The 14,221-nt window shown below is 48.5% G+C and overlaps 1 protein-coding gene across 2 annotated transcripts in view; it reads left to right on the forward strand.

The window, feature by feature from the left end:
* LOC143793286 (uncharacterized) overlaps nucleotides 1-14,221 on the forward strand; it is a 105,226-nt gene that overhangs the window by 53,800 nt on the left and 37,205 nt on the right. The window lies entirely within an intron of this gene.

Below are 14,221 nucleotides of genomic sequence, written 5' to 3' on the forward strand. Positions count from 1 at the left end.
TCGGCACATTGACCCCATTGCACAGCTCTGGGACAATTCTGATTGGAGGGAGAGAGCAGTCATCCAGGCCTGTGTGTGCACATTATAACTACTCAGAGTCCTGCAATGTTGACACTGGTGCTGATGCTGAACCATCATACTAACAGTCCCCCTAGGGGCTAACCCTTTGTTTGCGGTTTGTATCACATACATTCTGCATTTAGTCTAGAGACAGTTACAGAGGCAGGGAGTATGGCAGAAAACAGCCTCTAGGCCGGGCTTAGGGCTTTGCAGACTGTTGCTAAATATATAGCTGCTGCAAGTGACCACATTCTTCTTTTTTTAGCTAATAAATTGACTATATTGTTATCCATACAGTTTAACATGCTTAGTAGTGATGAGCGAGTGTACTCGTTGCTCAGCTGACCTCCGAGTATTTGTTAGTGTTTGGAGATTTAGTTTTCATCAATTCAGCTGAATGATTTACAGCTATTAGACAGGCTGAGTACATGTGGGGGTTGCCTGGTTGCTAGGGAATTCCCACATGTAATCAAACTGTCTAGTAGCCGCAAATCATGCAGCTGAGTCAACAAAAACTAAATCTCCGGGCAGTTACAAATACTCGGAGACCACCCAAGCAACGAGTATACTCGCTCATCACTAGTGCTTAGTGTTACATTCAGGTGGTATATAAAACTTAAAAAAAAAGTAAAAATTTTTTTTCTGGATTCAATTAGTCATCCATACAGTTTAACATGGTTAGTGTAAAATCATGACGGTTTAACCCCTTAGTTACCGGGTCATTTTTAAAAAAATGCGACCAGTGTTCCTTTATGTAGTAATAACTACGCAATGCTTCAATATATCCCACTGATTTTGAGAGTCTTTTGGTGACACATTATACTTTATGGTAATGGTAAATTTAGGCTGATATGTTTTGCATTTATTTATAAAAATATCAGAAATTTGACCAAAAATTAGCAATTTTCAAACTTTTGAATGATTCTCCCTTTTAATCCAGATCTTCAGACCGTAGAAAAACATTAATAAATAACTTTTCCCTCATGTCTGATTTACATCTGCACCATTTGTAAAATGTTGTTTTATTTTGTTAGCATTTTACAAGATTTATAAATGTAGCAGTCATTTTTTATTTTTTCAAGGAAATTTACAAAACATATTTTTTTTAGTTACCTGTTCAGTTTTGAAGTGACTTTGAGGGTCCTATATATTGGGAAACCTCCAAAACTGATACCATTTTAAAAACGGCACCCCTCAATGTATTAAAAATTGCTTTCGGGTTCTTCATTAACCCTTCAGGTGCTTTTCAGGAATTAATGCAAAGTCACATGACAGGAATGAACATTTTTTTTTACCACCTAAATTTTGATAACTTTTGAATAGGTCACTAAAGTCGGAAGACTCTAAAGGCCCCGTCTCACTAAGCGATTTACCAACGATCACGATCAGCGATATGACCTGGCCGTGATCGTTGGTAAGTCGCTGTGTGGTCGCTGGGGAGCTGTCACACAGACCGCTCTCTCCAGCGACCAACGATCAGGGGAACGACTTCGGCATCGTTGAAACTGTCTTCAACGATGCCGAAGTCCCCCTGCAGCACCCGGGTAACCAGGGTAAACATCGGGTTACTAAGTGCAGGGCCGCGCTTAGTAACCCGATGTTTACCCTGGTTACCAAAAAAAACAAACACTACATACTCGCCTTTCGGTGTCCGTCAGGTCCCTTGCCGTCTGCTTCCTGCTCTGACTGAGCCACCGTACAGTGAGAGCAGAGCGCAGCGGTGACGTCACTGCTGTGCTCTCACTTCTCACTGTACGGCGGCTCAGTGAGAGCAGGAAGCAGACGGCAAGGGACCTGACGGACATCAGAAGGCGAGTATGTACTGTTTGTTTTTTTTTACATTTACGCTGGTAACCAGGGTAAACATCGGGTTACTAAGCGCGGCCCTGCGCTTAGTAACCCGATGTTTACCCTGGTTACCAGTGAAGACATCGCTGGATCGGTGTCACACACACCGATTCAGCGATGTCAGCGGGACCTCAACGACCAAAAAAAGGTCCAGGCCATTCCGACACGACCAGCGATCTCGCAGCAGGGGCCTGATCGCTGATACGTGTCACACATAGTGAGATCGCTACTGAGGTCGCTGTTGCGTCACAAAACTTGTGACTCAGCAGCGATCTCGCTAGCGATCTCGCTATGTGAGACGGGGCCTTAAGGCTATTAATTGGCCTTGACTTGCCATGGCAAACATCAGGACCACATGATCAAGATCTCAGGGTGCTAGTGGGATTAAAGAGGGAGCCCCCCACACCCTGTTAACCATGTAGATACCATGGTCACTATTGACAGCAGCAGTTAAGGGGTTAAATGGCCATAGCCAGTTCCAACACTGATCATGGCTGATGAAGCAAGTTGTCAGCTATATTGTACAGTCGACAGCTGCAGCATTGTCCCCTGTATGGGGATGTTAGGAGTCTCTTAAATCGTAGGTCAGTGAAAAGACATATTGGTGGTCACTAAAGGGTTAAAATTTGTGAAAACCACTTGGCCTGCTACAATTGACCAATTTTTTTTTGTTCCAAAAATGGACTATTATCATCCATACAACCTGCTTTGTGTAAAATTACACGTGACAACTATATGGAGGGCTGCTGGCAGGGGATCACCACTATCCAAGGTGTGCAGTACAACGCAAGATGCTAGAGGATGTCTGTATGAATAGGGATCTTCATGGTAGGCTCCGCTGGTGGAAAAAGGCAGAAAAAGGGCCCTTGTACCACAATAATAAATGGGCCCTGTGGAGTCCAATAGCTGATCATATCATACAATTCCACCTGTTTTGGAGGTGAAACTGGATCCGGTGACCTCTTGCACCCCTGATGGCTATACAGATTGCACCAAATGACATGTCCAGTTGTCCACCCCTGCTAGGACCAACAGGAAACTGTTCCCTAAAATGAAATGTCATCGCAGAAGACGGCTATAAAACATATAACATCTCTATGGGGGTGGGTGCATTGAGGAGACCATAAATATCCAGGAGGAATGTAAGAGAAGGATTAAAGATTATCCATAAACTCGTGGGGCACAACTGGACCTCCAGATGGACCCCTGTGGTATTGTAGTGGAGGAGACTGCACCCACTGCTCAGGGGACGTTGGTCGCTTGACTAGGATGGAGTTCCTTTTTACATGATTTTTTTTGTGCAAAATAATCATTTCAAGTTCAGTCTTAAAAAAGAATTGATACATGCACGGTCCATTGCAGTAGAGTTAAACAATCAACAATGGCGCCAGAATGGCTGATGGCCAGGGTTCACATGGTAAAGGTACACACTGAGCAGATTTATCTCTGTGATGAAGTAGATCTGCGCTTAAAGTGGAGGTTTGTAGAACGTTGGCATAGTGTTATAGCAGAACTGACTCAGGGATGTGGCAGAGCCGAGTTTGGCAGACAGTCCAATGCACAACTGGTTAAACAATTTCATAGACTGTCCTGGAATAATTTATATAGCAGAGCTGGGTTTGTCATACAGTCCAAGGCCGAGTCATAAAATAAGGTTATCCATTAGAGTTGAGTGATTTACAAAGCCTTGATTTGGTGTCCTGTCCTCCACAGCAACCACACCAGGGCAATTTTTACTTGTATGACTGGCATCCTTGGCCCGGTATCCTGGCTGCCCATTGAGCTTTCTAAGCCTACAAACCATGACATTGTGGCGAGTCTTAGTGACTAGACCTCACGCCGAAGTGTAGACTACCCTTCTAAAGTTGCCATTGAGGACCAGACTTGATACTGGACCAAAGCAGCACAAATTATTTTTTACTTCTATGACCCATTAATGTAGCAGAGCTTGCTTTGTCACAGAGTCCATTGCAGAGTCAAGTAGTAATAGATTCGAAAACAAACCAGCGCACAGCAGCAGTATGGGTGGTAACTTCCCGAATACTCAGGTGACTTCCCTCTGCCGGAGCTGATCTATGAGGTCTGGAAAGGGATGTCAGAGGTGCCAACAGTGTAAAGCATGGTGGTGGTGGAGATATTCCAGACTGAAGCACAGCAATGACACTAAAGATGGCAGTAAACCAGTCCAGTAGAAAGGGATGAAATGAGCAGTCCAGATCAAAACCCTTGACTCCCCCTTTGATGCTGTGCTGGGGGCAGTGGTGAAATGTTTTCTGTGTATGAACTTATGCCTCCGCTGAGAGCATGGTCCGTGTCACTTGTAGACATGTATGAGAATAGTCTGCTGTCGGTTGTGCAGCCGAGGGGGCAATACAGCCATGAGACCCTCACCACGGAAGAGCATAGTAGGTCTAAGTGCAGCGCCCCAGAGTCCTGGTCATTGCAGTACTGTCGCTCCGCCACTAAGGGGAGTGATGGTACGTCTGATGGCACTAAAGGAGTTCACCTGACCAGGTATCACAGTCACACTTTACACTTCACACTCCGGCCACCAGGGGGAGCAAAGGGTTCTATATATTAGGCCACTCCTCACACTCGGGTAAAACTGGGGGTTGGATAGGAAGTTAGAGAGAAGCTGACTGGGTTTTGCCCAGGTAACATCTAGTGAGAGAAGAGCGTTGCTTGGGAAGATTCAGGGGGGTCTCTGTCAGGGGTGGGATCCTGACAGTGGCCTAGCGAACAGGACAGATCATTACGGAGCCGCGCCTGCACTTCATTGCGGCGGCATCCTAAGAAAGGACACGAAGCGAAGTATATTGTGGAGAAGTGGGAAACGAGATCACAGCACAAAGGAGATAGAACCAGAAGGAGTCGTGCCCCGAGATCGGCAACATCCTACTGAGGCGCGTAGCCGGAGGCCGGAACGCCGAGGAAGTATTGGGCTCTACGCATTACTTCAAACCAACGGCAGGGCAGTTAATTATAGGTTGGCTGTCTCACCTAAATCACCTAATGAAGACAACGGAGGCAATTGTGGGAGAGGGGCGTCTCTAGGGTCCCTATAAAATAACTCCAGGCCTACCCCGTCATACGGGTGTGTCCTGTCCATATCATCTGGGGGACGGAGAGAAAGAACAGAAACAGACACGACAGTTGTGAGGACTATCCCGTGGTGCTCAGCAGGGAGGTACTACAACACCCAGGCGCTAGTAGGAAGGCTGCTGATTTCCACCTTCAAAGGGAACTCTGGATGTGCCTTCGGACCGGCCGGTCTCAGCCAGCCCTGTTAGCAGTGCTCTGGATTGTGGATGCTGAAGTCTACAGTAAAGAGGTAAAGAGATTGCAACCCTGTGTCCTCGTTATTTGCTGCGACCTACACCGTCACCTACATCTTTAATTGGGCGCCCCTTAGCAGGGCCACGGACCGGGTCGGGCCACCGTGACATCCTCAGAACCGATAGACCCGGTACCGAGTACCCCGCCGTCCTGCGTCTGGGGGCTGCTCCATAAGTTTCCCTGAATCTGACGCTTCTCATCCTTGACTTTTCAATCATATCAATCTGATAAAGTGACAGCAGGAGAAAAAGGTTTAGAGGCACATTCAGCTCTGCTACATCGGTGAGCAGCAGGAACTTTTCAGCAGCTTATCTACTCCATTTAGTCTAATCGCTCGTTATGTATATAACTCCTGTTTACGTCTGCCATGGGTCATAGAACATCTGGCGAGTGCATTTGATGGAATTAAAGTCTGCGTTATCCTACAGATTGTATGAGTGATGCTCGTCCCAATGCCGCCGAGCCTATTGGTGATATAGGTCACTGATCCGCTGGACTGCACTGATTATTAACAGATCCTATTATATGTAGAGGTGGGGGCTTGTCGGGGGTCACATGTACCACCATGATGGTGGCCACCGGTGGAGGATCGGTCACAGAAAGGGTTTCTGAATCTTGTGTTATACTATTATTATTTATTTATATAGCACCATTAATTCCATGGTGCTGTACACGAGAAAGGGGTTACATACAGAGTTATAGATATTATATGTATGTATCATATCATACATAAATGCATGTATCTGGGCAGGCGGACGTTTCTGTCTGACACCATGTCAATCTGATATAATCCTCGTACGCCTTACTCTGATGATGGAAGGGACGATATGACAGTATATAACAAATCAGGTCCAAAGCTTACAAAGAAAAGAGGTCTCCATAGATCAAAATAACTAAATCCTTAGATTAAAAAAGCCTAAAATATTTCAGGCCTGATATATGGAGGTTGTCATTTCCACCTTAGATAGTTTGAGATGTTTGGGGTCATTTCTGATGGTGGGGATTGTTGCAGTTTAGATTGTTGAGGAATGAAGTCCGATATGGAGGCTCCTTCCACAAAAACTAATGAAGGAAGACATATAGATATTCTGTAATCCTGAGGACCGCGCCTCATTACCCAGCAAAGACTACTGCACAGCAAATTCTGCCACTTGTTGAGTAAGGGGCCCCTGAAGGACCCCAGTCTGTAGGAGGAGACGCTGGAGCTGTCAGAGGTTGTTGCAGATCCATAGAAGGTGTCCAGAGCTCCTGCTGACTACACGTTGAGAGACACCTCCGGCTCCAGAGCTCCTACTGACTACACGTTGAGAGACGCCACTGGCTCTACAGCTCCTGCTGAGTACATGGTGAGAGTTACCTCTGGCTCCAGAGCTCCTGCTGACTACACGGTGAGAGACACGTCCACCTCCAGAGCTCCTGCTGACTACATGGTGAGAGACGCCTCCACCTCCAGAGCTCCTGCTGACTACATGGTGAGAGACACCTCAGGCTCCAGAGCTCCTGCTGACTACAGGTTGAGAGACACCTCCACCTCCAGAGCTCCTGCTGACTACACGGTGAGAGATGTGTTATGACCTGGTGGTTAAGGAGCAACATGGGAAGAGCTCTGAGGAGATGGTATCTTTACTGACTGCAGTTCCTGAACCTAACACAACACTAGAAGTAGCCGTTGGATGTTCCGGTCACTCCCTAGACACCTCGTCACAGCCGGAGAACTAACTACCCCTAAAGATGGAAACAGGAAAGCTATCTTGCCTCAGAGAAAATTCCCAAAGGACAGACAGCTCCCCACAAATATGGACTGAGTGGAGAGGGAAATGACATACACAGAATGAAACCAGGATTTAGCAAAGGAGGCCACTTCTAACTAGATAGACAGAATAGGAAAGGATACTGTGCGGTCAGTATTAAAAGCTAGAAAAATCCATCACAGAGTTTACAAAAAATCTCCACACCTGACTATCGGTGTGGAGGGCAAATCTGCTTCCCCAGAGCTTCCAGCTTAACTGAATATAGAATACTGATAAGCTGGACTAGAGCAAACATAAAAAGAGCTGAACGATTAAGTCCACAGCAAGTGGACAACAAATGAACATGCAAGGACTTATCTTTGCTGAACTGGACCGACTATCAAGGAAATCCAAGGAGAGATCTGAATCCAACCAAGAAACATTGACAGCTGTCACTGGCTGAAGGTCAGAGCCAGGCTAAATAGCAGAGCAGGAGAGACGATCAGTGGAAGCAGCTGCTAAGCTAAATCCAAGGAGCAGCAGTCCCACTTAAAACCACCGGAGGGAGCCCAAGGGCAGAATTCACAACAGTACCCCCCCCTTGAGCAGGGGTCACCGAACCCTCACCAGAGCCCCCAGGCCGATCAGGACGAGCCAAGTGAAAAGCACGAACCAAATCGGCGGCATGGACATCGGAGGCAACAACCCAAGAATTATCCTCCTGGCCATAACCCTTCCACTTGACAAGATACTGAAGCCTCCGCCTCGAAAAACAAGAATCCAAAATCTTCTCCACCACATATTCCAACTCCCCCTCAACCAACACAGGGGCAGGAGGATCAACAGAGGGAACAACAGGTACCACATATCTCCGCAACAAAGATCTATGGAAAACATTATGGATGGCAAAAGAGGCAGGAAGGGCCAAACGAAAAGATACCGGATTGATAATCTCAGAAATCTTATAGGGACCAATAAAGCGAGGCTTGAACTTAGGGGAAGAAACCTTCATAGGAACATGACGAGAAGATAACCAAACTAAATCCCCAACACGAAGCCGGGGACCAACACACCGATGGCGGTTAGCAAAACGTTGAGCCTTTTCCTGAGACAACGTCAAATTGTCCACCACATGAGTCCAAATCTGCATCCACACCAGGACAATCAGAAGGCGCAACCTGCCCTGAAGGAAAACGAGGATGAAAACCAAAATTACAAAAAAAAGGCGAAACCAAAGTAGCCGAACTAGCCCGATTATTAAGGGCAAACTCGGCCAACGGCAAGAAGGCCACCCAATCATCCTGATCAGCAGACACAAAGCATCTCAAATAGGTTTCCAAGGTCTGATTGGTTCGCTCAGTTTGGCCATTTGTCTGAGGATGAAACGCCGAAGAAAAAGACAAATCAATGCCCGTCCTAGCACAAAAGGACCGCCAAAACCTAGAAACAAACTGAGAACCTCTGTCAGACACAATATTCTCTGGAATGCCATGCAAACGAACCACATGCTGAAAAAACAATGGAACCAAATCAGAGGAGGAAGGCAATTTAGGCAAAGGTACCAAATGGACCATCTTAGAAAACCGGTCACAAACCACCCAGATAACAGACATCTTCTGGGAAACAGGAAGATCCAAAATAAAATCAATGGAAATATGTGTCCAGGGCCTCTCAGGGACCGGTAAAGGCAAAAGCAACCCACTAGCGCGGGAACAGCAAGGCTTGGCCCGGGCACAAGACCCACAGGACTGCACAAAAGAACGCACATCCCGCGACAAGGAAGGCCACCAAAAGGACATAGCAACCAAATCTCTAGTACCAAAAATCCCAGGATGACCAGCCAACACCGAACAATGAACCTCAGAAATTACCTTACAAGTCCATCTATCAGGAACAAACAGTCTCCCCACTGGACAGCGGTCAGGTTTATCAGCCTGAAATTCCTGAAGCACCCGCCGTAAATCAGGGGAGATGGCAGAAAGAATCACCCCCTCCTTGAGAATACCAACCGGCTCAAAGACTCCCGGAGAATCAGGCAAAAAACTCCTAGAGGGGGCATCAGACTTAACATTCTTAGATCCTGGAAGATACGAGACCACAAAATCAAAACGGGAGAAAAACAGGGACCATCGAGCCTGTCTAGGATTCAACCGCTTGGCAAACTCGAGGTAAATCAGATTCTTATGATCGCTCAAGACCACAATGCGGTGCTTGGCTCCCTCAAGCCAATGTCGCCACTCCTCAAATGCCCACTTCATAGCCAACAACTCCCGATTGCCGACATCATAATTACGCTCCGCAGGCGAAAACTTTCTGGAGAAGAAGGCACACGGTTTCATCAAAGAACCATCAGAACTTCTCTGAGACAAAACGGCCCCTGCCCCAATCTCAGAAGCGTCAACCTCAACCTGAAAAGGAAGAGAAACATCCGGCTGACGCAACACAGGGGCAGAAGTAAATTGACGTTTAAGCTCCTGAAAGGCCTCAACAGCCGCAGAGGACCAATTCATCACATCCGCGCCCTTCTTCGTCAAGCCGAGGGAGAAAAAATAAAGCCCAAAAAAGAAACCTTCTGAACTCCAAATAGGCATTTAGACCCCTTCACAAGTATAGTATAAGCACGAAGGATCTGAAATACCATCCTGACCTGTTTCACATGAGACTCCCAATCGTCGGAAAAAATCTAAATATCATCCAAATATACAATCATGAATTTATTAAGATAATTCCGGAAGATATCATGCATGAAGGACTGAACCACAGATGGGGCATTAGAGAGCCCGAATGGCATCACAAGGTATTCAAAATGGCCTTCGGGCGTATTAAATGCAGTTTTCCATTCGTCACCCTGTTTAATACGAACAAGATTATACGCCCCTCGAAGGTCAATCTTAATAAACCAACTAGCCCCCTTAATCCGGGCAAACAAATCAGAAAGCAAAGGTAAAGGGTATTGGAATTTGACCGTGATCTTATTAAGAAGGCGATAATCAATACAGGGTCTCAAGGAGCCATCCTTCTTGGCAACAAAGAAGAATCCCGCTCCCAACGGTGACGAAGAGGGCCGAATATGCCCCTTCTCCAAAGACTCCTTAACATAACTCCGCATGGCGGCATGCTCTGGCACAGACAGATTGAAAAGTCGGCCCTTAGGGAACTTACAGCCAGGAATCAAGTTAATAGCACAATCACAGTCCCTATGAGGAGGAAGGGAACTGGACTTGGGCTCATCAAACACATCCTGGAAATCCGACAAAAACTCAGGAACTTCAGAAGAGGGGGGAGAGGAAATTGACATCAAAGGAACGTCACTATGTACCCCTTGACAATCCCAACTAGTCACAGACATAGATTTCCAATCCAGCACTGGATTATGTACCTGTAACCATGGAAAACCCAGTACAACCACATCATGCAAATTATGCAACACCAGAAAACGACAATCTTCCTGATGTGCTGGAGCCATGCACATGGTCAGCTGAGTCCAGTACTGAGGTTTATTCTTGGCCAATGGTGTAGCATCAATGCCCCTTAAGGGAATAGGGCTTTGCAAAGGCTGTAAGGAAAAACCACAGCGTCTGGCGAACTCTAAGTCCATTAAGTTCAGGGCAGCGCCTGAATCCACAAATGCCATGACAGAAAAGGACGATAATGAGCAACTCAGGGTAACAGACAAGAGAAATTTAGGCTGCACAGTACTAATGGTAACAGACCTAGCGACCCTCTTAGTACGCTTAGGGCAATCAGAAATAGCATGAGCAGAATCACCACAGTAAAAACACAGCCTATTCTGACGTCTGAATTCCTGCCGTTCTGCTCTAGTCCAAATCCTATCACATTGCATAGGCTCAGGACTCTGCTCAGAGGACACTGCCATATGGTGCACAACCTTGCGCTCGCGCAGGCGCCGATCAATCTGAATGGCTAGAGACATAGATTCGTTCAAACCAACAGGCGTGGGGAACCCCACCATAACATCTTTAAGGGCTTCAGAAAGACCCTTTCTGAAAATTGCAGCCAGAGCATCTTCATTCCATTTAGTGAGCACAGACCACTTTCTAAATTTCTCGCAGTATAATTCTGCCGCTTCCTGACCCTGACACAGGGCCAACAAGGTTTTTTCTGCCTGATCCACAGAATTAGGTTCATCATACAGTAATCCAAGCGCTTGAAAAAATGCGTCTACATTAAGTAATGCCGGATCCCCTGACTCAAGGGAGAATGCCCAATCCTGAGGGTCTCCACGCAGCAGAGATGACAATTTTCACCTGCTGAATGGGGTCACCAGAGGAACGGGGTCTCAAAGCAAAAAACAATCTGCAGTTATTTTTAAAGTTCAAGAACTTAGATCTATCCCCCCCAAAAAAAACAGGAGTAGGAATTCTAGGCTCCAAAACCGGAGTCTGAACAACATAATCTTGGATACTGTGTACCCTTACAGCAAGTTGATCCACACGAGAGAACAAACCCTGAACATCCATGTCAGCGCCAAAATCCTGAACCACCCAGAGATTAAGGGAAAAAAAAAAGACAAAACAGGCTGCAGAGAAAAAAAAAATGGTTCAGAACTTTTTTTTCCCCTCTTTTGAGATGCATTTGCAGCGCCCCAGAGTCCTGGTCGTTGCAGTAGCATGGTTCAGCCACTAAGGGGGGCCATGCTGCGTTCGATGGCACGGAAGGAGTTCTCTGAGCAGGTATCACAGTCACCAATACATTTCACAGCTGGGCCTCCGGGGGGAGCTAAGGGTGCTATTCATTAGGCCACTCCCCACCATAGTGGGTAAACTGGGGGTCAGGCAGGAAGTTAGAGAGAACGCTGACGGGATTGAACGGAGCAACACCTGGTGGCAGAGGGTGTTGTGAAGGGAGAGACTGTAGGGTCTCTGCCAGGGGTGGGATCCTGGCAGAGGCTTGGCATGGAAAGAACGTAAAGGGACCGTGCCTGCTCAGCATAGCGGCGGTGCCCAAGGAAGGACTAAGAAGCGAGATAGATTGTGCTGAGTGAGAAACGAAATCAAGCGAAAGGAGATACCAGTGAGGGTTGTGCTGAAAGAGGCAGCACCTTACTGAGGCGCACTACCGGTGGCCGGAACGCCGAGGAGGTAAAGAGTTTCAAGCCATACCTCAGACCTATGGCAGGGCAGTTAGCTTGAGGCGGACTGTCTCACGCATCACCCAGGAAGGCAAAGGGGGGTACCAACAGGAGAGGGGCGCAGATAGAGTCCCGGAAGATCTCCGAGCCTCCCCGTCATACGGGTGCGTTCCTACCATAGTATCTGGAGGGACGAGGAAGATCATTGCGAATTAAGTTGTTGTGAGGGAACACGAGAAACAGACACAACAGTTGTGGGGTACTTTCCGTAAGCACAGCAGGGAAGGACTGCAACACATAGCGCTAGAAGGAAGGCACCGATTTCCACCTGCAAGGAGAGCTCTGGAAGTGCCATTGGACCGGCCGGACTTGCGCAGCCTGGTGAGCCGTATTCCGGACTGAGGACCCAGAGAGCTTCAGTAAAGAGGTAAAGAGACTGCAACCTGGTGTCCTCGTTATTTACCGCGCCCTGCACCCCACAACTGCACCGCTACAACATCACTTATTGCACCGGACGTCCCCCACTGACAGACAGGGCCACGGACCGGGTCTAGCCACCGTGACAACCCCAGGACTGAGACCTAGAGGCCCGGCTCCGGGTACCCCTCGGCCCTGCGGCGGTGTGGGGGCGCTCCAACTTGGCATAACGAACAGGATCTACTTAAGCCTGAAGAATCAGGTCATGTGTGCCTAGAGACTGTGATTTACTGTACTTTATTGCAAGATTGTGCTGCGCCATTGGCCACCAGAAGTTCCCGCCAAAAGGCGCCGCCATTGCTACACCCCAGGAGAAGGAGGGTGTGTTATGGGCGGAGACTCCCAGTGTGGCGCGAGAAATGGCTACCGCCCCCTGCACTTCTGGCTGCAAAGAGATGACCTGCCCCAAAACAGAAGACAATCCCCTGAGATGCAACGGCGGGAAGCAGGCGACGGAGAAGCCCGACCTCGGAGAAATGGCGGAGTTAGGTGCATGCATTGCCGGCGACTATCAGGCGGCGATGACGAGCAGCAAGTGCCTGAGCGAGGAAGAAGCGATCCCGGCCTACCATCCTTCACCAGCGACGGACCGGGAGCCTGTGAAGCTGACAGCGGAATTACCTCCACCAATCCCGACCTCGGAGTTGGAGGAGGAGGAACCACAGCAAGCGGAGCCGAATCCGAGAATCCCATTGGAGGAGCCACGGTCCGGGCTGCCGCCGACTCCAGCGCCCTTGTCGGCGGACCGGATCGACCACGGTGGGACCACACTAGGAGCAGGTACGAAAGGCGCCCCTGCCCCCGCACTCGATCCCGCTCCCGCGACCGATTTCCCCCGCAACAGTAGCCCTTCCTTCACAATTGACCGGGCGATCCTCACCCCTGGCGCGATGGGGAAACTGTTACCATCATTACCCACCAAGTGGGGGGAACCCATAGAGATGGACCCGGGAGGAGTGATGTTTCGATGGGATACCCCCTGGGTCGAGCAGGACGGGGTTCCAGTGGATGGTCTCACTATTGCGGTGTTTACCTGGGAACAGTACAAACAATGCATACTCCAACACTGGAAGCAGCGCGAAGAAGTTGAAAAACAGGAGATGCAAAGTAAGAAGTTTATATATGGTGGAAAGGACGCAGTAAGACGAGGAATTGTATCGGCCTTCTACCCCAAGAAAGGGTGGGGCTCCATTTGGGAATCAGGTTTACCTACTGGCATCTTCGTTGCTGGCTACGACGTGGACACCCCCTGCTGTGATCGGGAGGGCGAGCCGCTACGGGAGGGAGATCAAGTGACGTACACCCGCCACCAGAATGCGCAAGGATGGCGTGCCCGGAAGGTGCGGCGATGTGAGCCTGAGAGAGTCTCACCTGTGGCCCCAATTACGGGTGATCCAGAATTGCCGGATCTCGTTACTATCTCCACGGTGCGCTTTGTAGTAGCTCCCGAGCTTGCCCGCCAGGTTAGTCTTCAAATCCAGACGCCGAGTGACCTGGTGGCCCCTGTGGAGCTTGCCGCTGGAATCCGTGTCACAGTGGCCGGGGTCCAGGAACCAAAGCCACCGGAAGGAGAATTGTTGTGAATTCGGTTTGTGGGCTCCCCCGGTGGTCTGTTATGGTAGTGTCTCTTATGTGCCTTCCTCCATCTCTGATTACCTGTCGCCACCCTCTTGGGGAG

This window comes from Ranitomeya variabilis, chromosome 1 (genome assembly GCF_051348905.1).
Source record: "Ranitomeya variabilis isolate aRanVar5 chromosome 1, aRanVar5.hap1, whole genome shotgun sequence".
Lineage (NCBI taxonomy): Eukaryota > Metazoa > Chordata > Amphibia > Anura > Dendrobatidae > Ranitomeya > Ranitomeya variabilis.